This window comes from Hyperoodon ampullatus (genome assembly GCF_949752795.1).
Source record: "Hyperoodon ampullatus genome assembly, chromosome: 5".
In the NCBI taxonomy this organism is placed as follows: Eukaryota; Metazoa; Chordata; class Mammalia; order Artiodactyla; family Ziphiidae; genus Hyperoodon; species Hyperoodon ampullatus.
In genome coordinates this window covers 43,768,310-43,776,295 of record NC_136918.1, presented here as the reverse complement: position 1 = coordinate 43,776,295, position 7,986 = coordinate 43,768,310, and positions in this window count along the sequence as shown.

Sequence of the window (7,986 nt, the reverse complement as noted above, 5' to 3'; positions counted from 1 at the left end):
TTACATAATATCTAAAAGTCCAGGATGCAATTCAAATTTACTAAATCTAAAAAGTACCAGGAAAATCTGAACAATACTCACAGGGAAAGACTATCACCAGGTGCTACCCCTGAGATGTCTCAGATGGTAGAACTCTCAGAGACTTAATGTAGCTCTTAGAATCATTCTCCACTCTTGAAAGACATGAAAAGATAGAGGTTTTCAGCAGAAAAATGGAAACAATACAAAATAACCAGATGGAAAATTTAGAATTGAGGAGACAACATCTGAAGTAATGAATTCACTGGGTGGGCTCAGTGGCAGAATAGAAAAAAGTCAGTGAACTTGAAGAGGGAACAAAAGAAATTATATAATATTTTAAATATATTCGTAAATATATTTTTATTGGAAAGAATGGATAGAATCTCAGGATCTATGGACCAAGATCAAAAAGTTGAAAATTCATGTTATTGGGGTCCCATCCTAGAAGGTGAAAAGAAATATTCTCATGCAGAAAAAATATTTGAGGACAGGATGGCTGAAAGTGTCCCATATTTGGTAAAAGGCATAAATTTACAAAGTATAGAATCTCTGTGTGAATCCCACACAGAATAAACCCAATGACAACTACTCAGCCACATCATAATCAAACTTCTGAAAACCAAAAATAAAAAAATATTGAGAGCTGCCAGGGACAGATGATACATTATATAAAAGGGAAACCTATTCAAATACTGTGGAACATCTTTAAAGTGGTAGAAAAACAGAATTGTCAACCCACAATTTTGTGTGTAGAAAAAATATCCTCTGTGAGTGAAGGGAAAATAAAGATATTCTCAAATGAAGGAAATCCAGGAAACTCATTTCCAGCAGACCTGGTGTTAAACGCTGAAGGAAGTTTTCCAGGCTGAAGGGAAATGATACTGGAGGGAAACGTTAAACGTGAGGGATGAAAGAAGAGCAAGAGAAACAATAAATATCCAACACAGTAGGTTCCCCATTAGTGAAAATACACTCAAAAATACAACAGTGAGCAAAAATAATCTAATCCCATGCCAGAGGTGTAACTATAGATTACTGGCAATATTTTGAATATATTTCCTTCAAGTCATTTTTCTTTGTGAATGAGTATTTATTTCTTTTTTCTCTCCTTCTTCCCCTCTTTTCCTCTAAGGTCATATAGTTTTATAATGTTTTGTTATCAATTCACATATATTATGAACATTTTCCTATTTTGTTGAGAAATCTTATTAAAAATTTTTTTTGTTTCTTTGATAATGGTATTTTGGTTATATTTTTTAAAGGAGTGCATTTTAGAGATCCATAGTGACATAAAGGATGCAGTGATATGATGTCTGTGATTTGCTTAAAATACCCAAGATGAAGCACTGGGGTCTTATGTCAAAGAAACAAAATTGGTCATAAACCAGTCATTGTTGAAGCTGGGTAACGAGTACATGATGGTTCATTATACTACTGTCTATAGTTTTCTATACGTACATTTTAAATTAAAAAGCTTTTAAGAAGTCTTCGCAAATGTGATTTTTTTTTAAACATCTTTATTGGAGTATAATTGCTTTACAATGGTGTGTTAGTTTCTGCTTTATAACAAAGTGAATCAGTTATACATATGCATATGTTCCCATATCACTTCCCTCTTGCGTCTCCCTCCCACAAATGTGATTTTTAATTGTTTAATCACATCCTGTCCTGTGGACATTCCATGAAATTTGACTATCCTTCTATTGTTGTGAATTGAGGTTGTTACAGGTTATGAGCGGGCTGAGACTGAACTACAGTCTTTGACAGGTTCTCTGATTATTTCCCTTTTGGAGATGTAATTGTTAAGTTAAAAGAGAAAGGACATTTATAATGCTTTGATATATTTTGCAAATTGCCCTTCAGAAGAGGTGTTCCATGCTATTTTTGTTCAAGAGATATATGGGAGTGCTCTTTTCAGCTCTAGATTATATGTATTTTTAGCTTCTATTAATTTGATAGAGGGGGAAGGTAGCATCTTGTTTTTTTCTTTTAACATCTTTATTGGAGTATAATTGCTTTACAATGGTGTGTTAGTTTCTGCTCTATAACAAAGTGAATCAGCTATACATAAACATATATCCTCATATCTCCTCTCTCTTGCGTCTCCCTTCCACCCTCCCTATCCCGCCCCTCTAGGTGGACACAAAACACTGAGACGATCTCCCTGTGCTATGTGGCTGCTTACCACTAACTATCTATTTTACATTTGGTAGTGTATATATGTCCATGCCACTCTCTCACTTCATCCCAGCTTACCCTTCCCCCTCCCCGTGTCCTCAAGTCCATTCTCTATGTCTGTGTCTTTATTCCTGTCCTGCCCCTAGGTTCTTCAGAACAATTTCCTTTCTTTAGATGCCATATATATATATATGTGTTAGCATACGGTATTTGTTTTTCTCTTTCTGACTTACTTCAATCTGTGTGACAGACTCTAGGTCCATCTACCTCACTACATATAACTCAATTTCGTTTCTTTTTATGGTTGAGTAACCTTCCATTGTATATATGTGCCACATCTTCTTTATCCATTCACTTGTCGATGGACACTTAGGTTGCTTCCATGTCCTGGCTATTGTAAACAGAGATGCAGTGAACATTGTGGTACATGACTCCTTTTGAATTATGGTTTTCTCAGGGTATATGCCCGGTAGTGGGATTGCTGGGTCATATGGTAGTTCTATGTTTAGTTTTTTAAGGAACCTCCATACTGTTCTCCATAGTGGCTGTATCAATCTACATTCCCACCAACTGTGCAAGAGGGTTCCCTTTTCTCCACACCCTCTCCAGCATTTATTGTTTCTAGATTTTTTGATGATGGCCATTCTGACTGGTGTGAGGTGATACCTCACTGTACTTTTGATTTGCATTTCTCTAATGATTAGTGATGGTGAACATCCTTTCATGTGTTTGTTGGCAATCTGTATATCTACTTTGGAGACATGTCTATTTAGGTCTTCTGCCCATTTTTGGATTGGGTTGTTTGTTTTTTTGCTATTGAGCTACATGAGCTGCTTATAAATTTTGGAGATTAATCCTTTGTCAGTTGCTTCATTTGCAAATATTTTCTCCCATTCTGAGGGTTGTCTTTTGGTCTTGTTTATGGTTTCCTTTGCTGTGCAAAAGCTTTGAAGTTTCATTAGGTCCCATTTGTTTATTTTTGTTTTTATTTCCATTTCTCTAGGAGGTGGGTCCAAAAGGATATTACTGTGATTTATGTCATAGAGTGTTCTGCCTATGTTTTCCTCTAAGAGTTTGATAGTTTCTGGCCTTACATTTAGGTCTTTAATCCATTTTGAGTTTATTTTTGTATATGGTGTTAGGGAGTGTTCTAATTTCATTCTTTTACATGTAGCTGTCCAGTTTTCCCAGCACCAGTTATTGAAGAGGCTGTCTTTTCTCCACTGTATATTCTTGCCTCCTTTATCAAAGATAAGGTGACCATATGTGTGTGGGTTTATCTCTGGGCTTTCTATCCTGTTCCATTGATCTATATTTCTGTTTTTGTGTCAGTACCATACTGTCTTGATTACTGTAGCTTTGTAGTATAGTCTGAAGTCAGGGAGCCTGATTCCTCCAGCTCCGTTTTTCGTTCTCAAGATTGCTTTGGCTATTCGGGGTCGTTTGTGTTTCCATACAAACTGTGAAATTTTTTGCTCTAGTTCTGTGAAAAATGCCATTGGTAGTTTGATAGGGATTACATTGAATCTGTAGATTGCTTTGGGTAGTAGAGTCATTTTCACAATTTTGATTCTTTCAATCTAAGAACATGGTACATCTCTCCATCTCTTTGTATCATCTTTAATTTCTTTCATCAGTGTCTTATAGTTTTCTGCATACAGGTCTTTCGTCTCCTTAGGTAGATTTATTCCTAGGTATTTTATTCTTTTTGTTGCAGTGGTAAATGGGAGTGTTTCCTTAATTTCTGTTTCAGATTTTTCATCATTAGTGTATAGGAATGCAAGAGATTTCTGTGCATTAATTTTGTATCCTGCTACTTTACAAAATTCATTGATGAGCTCTAGTAGTTTTCTGGTAGTATCTTTAGGATTCTCTATGTATAGTATCATGTCATCTGCAAAGAGTGACAGTTTTACTTCTTTTCCGATTTGGATTCCTTTTATTTCTCTCTGATTGCTGTGGCAAAAACTTCCAAAACTATGTTGAATAACAGTGGTGAGAGTGGGCAACCTTGTCATGTTCCTGATCTTAGAGGAAATGATTTCAGTTTTTCACCATTGAGAACGATGTTGGCTGTGGGTTTGTCATTTATGGTCTTTATTATGTTGAGGTAAGTTCCCTCTATGCCTACTTTCTGGAGCGTTTTTATCATAAATGGGTGTTGAATTTTTTCAAAACCTTTTTCTGCATCTATTGAAATTAGAATATGGTTTTTATCCTTCAGTTTGTTAATATGGTGTATCACATTGATTGATTTGCATAGATTGAAGAGTCCTTGAACTCCTGGGATAAACCCCACTTGATCATGGTGTATGATCCTTTTAATTTGCTGTTGGATTCTGTTTGCTAGTATTTTGTCGAGGATGTTTGCATCTATGTTCATCAGTGATGTTGGCCTCTAGTTTTCTTTTTTTGTGCCATCTTTGTCTGGTTTTGGTATCAGGGTGATGGTGGACTTGTAGAATGACTTTGGGAGTGTTCCTCCCTCTGCTGTATTTTGGAAGAGTTTGAGAAGGATAGGTGTTAGCTCTTCTCTAAATGTTTGATAGAATTCACCTGTGAAGCCATTTGGTCCTGGGCTTTTGTTTATTGGAAGATTTTTAACCACAGTTTCAATTTCATTGCTTGTGATTGGTCTGTTTATATTTTCTATTTCTTCCTGGTTCAGTCTCGGGAGGTTGTGCTTTTATAAGAATTTGTCCATTTCTTCCAGGTTGTCCATTTTATTGGCATATAGTTGCTTGTAGTAATCTCTCATGATGCTTTGTATTTCTGCAGTGTGAGTTGCTACTTCTCCTTTTTCATTTCTATTTCTATTGATTTGAGTCTTCTTTTTTTTCTTGATGAGACTGGCTAGAGTTTTTTCAATTTTGTTTATCTTCTCAAAGAACCAGGTTTTAGTTTTATTGATATTAGGTATTGTTTCCTTCATTTCTTTTTCATTTATTTCTGATGTGATCTTTATGATTTCTTTCCTTCTGCTAACTTTGGGGGTTTTTTTGTTCTTCTTTCTGTAACTGCTTTAGGTGTAAGGTTAGGTTGTTTATTTGAGATGTTTCTTGTTTCTTGAGGTAGGATTGTATTGCTCTAAACTTCCCTCTTAGAACTGCTTTTTGCTGCATCCTATAGGTTTTGGGTCGTCGTGTTTTCATTGTCATTTGTTTCTTGGTATTTTTTGATTTCCTCTTTGATTTTTTCTGTGATATTCTGGTTACTTAGTAGTGTACTGTTTAACCTCAATGTGTTTGTATTTTTTACAGAGTTTTTCCTGTAATTGATATGTAGTCTCATTGCATTGTTGTCAGAAAAGATACTTGATACAATTTCAATTTTCTTAAATTTACCAAGGCTTGATTTGTGACCCAAGATATGATCTACCTGGAGAATATTCCATGAGCACTTGAGAAGAAAGTGTATTCTGTTGTTTTTGGATGGAATGTCCTATAAATATCAATTAAGTCCATCTTGTTTAATGTACCATTTAAAGCCTGTGTTTCCTTATTTATTTTTATTTTGGATGATCTGTCCATTGGTGAAGCTGGGTTGTTAAAATCCCTTACTATTATTGTGTTACTGTCTATTTCCCCTTTTATGGCTGTTAGCATTTGCCTTATGTATTGAGGTGCTCCTATGTTGGGTGCATAAATATTTACAATTATTATATCTTCTTCTTGGATTGATCCCTTGATCATTATGTAGTGTCCTCCTTTGTCTCTTATAATAGTCTTTATTTTAAAGTCTATTTTGTCTGATATGCAAATTGCTACTCCAGCTTTCTTTTGATCTCCATTTGCATGGAATATCTTTTTCAATCCCCTCACTTTCAGTCTGTATGTGTCCCTAGGTCTGAAGTGGCTCTCTTGTAGACAGCATATATATTGTTCTTGTTTTTGTATCCATTCAGCCAGTCTATGTCTTTTGGTTGGAGCATTTAATCCATTTACATTTAAGGTAGTTATCGATATGTGTGCTCCTATTACCATTTTCTTAATTATTTTGGGTTTGTTATTGTAGGTCTTTTCCTTCTCTTGTGTTTCCTGCCTAGAGGAGTTCCTTTAGCATTTGTTGTAAAGCTGGTTTGGTGGTTCTAAATTCTCTTAACTTCTGCTTGTCTGTAAAGGTTTTAATTTCTCCATCAAATCTGAATGAGATCCTTGCTGGGTAGAGTAATCTTGGTTGTAGGTTTTTCTCTTTCATCACTTTAAATATGTCCTGCCACTCTCTTCTGGCTTGGAGAGTTTCTGCTGAAAGATCAGCCATTAACATTATGAGGATTCCCTTGTATGTTATTTGTTGCTTTTCCCTTGCTGCTTTTAATATTTTTTCTTTGTATTTAATTTTTGATAGTTTGATTAATATGTGTCTTGGAGTGTTTCTCCTTCAGTTTATCCTGTATGGGACTCTTTGTGTTTCCTGGACTTGACTGACTATTTCCTTTCCCATATTAGGGAAGTTTTCAACTATAATCTCTTCAAATATTTTCTCAGTTCCTTTCTTTTTCTCTTTTTCTTTTGGGACCCCTATAATTTGAATGTTGGTGTGTTTAATGTTGTCCCAGGGGTCTCTGAGCCTGTCTTCAATTCTTTTCATTCTTTTTTCTTTATTCTGCTCTGAGGTAGTTATTTCCACTATTTTATCTTCCAGGTCACTTATCCGTTCTTTTGCCTCAGTTATTCTGCTATTGATTCCTTCTAGAGAATTTATAATTTTATTTATTGTGTTGTTCATCATTGTTTGTTTGCTCTTTAGTTCTTCTAGGTCCTTGTTAATCATTTTTTGTATTTTCTCCAGTCTATTTCCAAGATTTTGCATCATCTTTACTATCATTACTCTAAATTCTTTTTCAGGTAGACTGCCTATTTCCTCTTCTTTTGTTTGGTCTGGTGGGCTTTTGCCTTGCTCCTTCATGTGGTGTGTATTTCTCTTTCTTCTCATTTTGCTTAATTTACTGGGTTTGCTGTCTCCTTTTTGCAGGCTGCATGTTCGTAGTTCCTGTTGTTTTTGGTGTCTGCCCCCAGTAGTTGAGTTTGGTTCATTGGCTTGTGTAGGCTTCCTGGTGGAGCGGACTGGTGCCTGTGTTCTGGTTGATGTGGCTGGTCTTGTCTTTCTGGTGGGCAGGACCACGTCTGGTGGTGTGTTTTGGTGTGTCTGTGAACTGAGTATGATTTTAAGCAGCCTTTCTGCTAATGGGTGGGGTTGTGTTCCTGTCTTGCTATTTGTTTGGCATAGGGTGTGCAGCACTGTAGCTTGCTGGTTGTTGAGTGGAGCTGGGTCTTAGTGTTGAGATGGAGATCTGTGAGACAGCGTTTGCCATTTGATATTATGTGGGGCTGGAGGTCTGTGGTGGACCAATGTCCTGAACTTGGCTCTCCCACCTCAGAGGCTCAGGCCTGACACCCAGCTGGAGCACCAAGACTCTGTCAGCCACCCGGCTGGTCTTCCTAAAGCTGGGCTGCCTGTAGCAGCCTGACCAATGGAATATTCAAATTGGAATTGTTGCCTTTGCACCGGGTGCTAGAGGAGATCTCCATCGCTCCATACCAGAAATAAAAAAGGATGGACAGGTCTTCTTATCCATGATGCAAAGTTAAATTCTGTTCCTCCAAGGAAAATTTCAGGGCACTGCCCCTGCCACCACCAGTGATAGAGACGGCTTGGGAAACATTAGAACCACCTCCAAGCTGGGGTTTTTATGAATCTGAAGTGGCTCCTCCACTGTCTCTTTCCCTTTCTGCCAACTGAAGCAGAAGACTCTGAGGCTTTAGAACAGGGCAGTACTCCTCAACA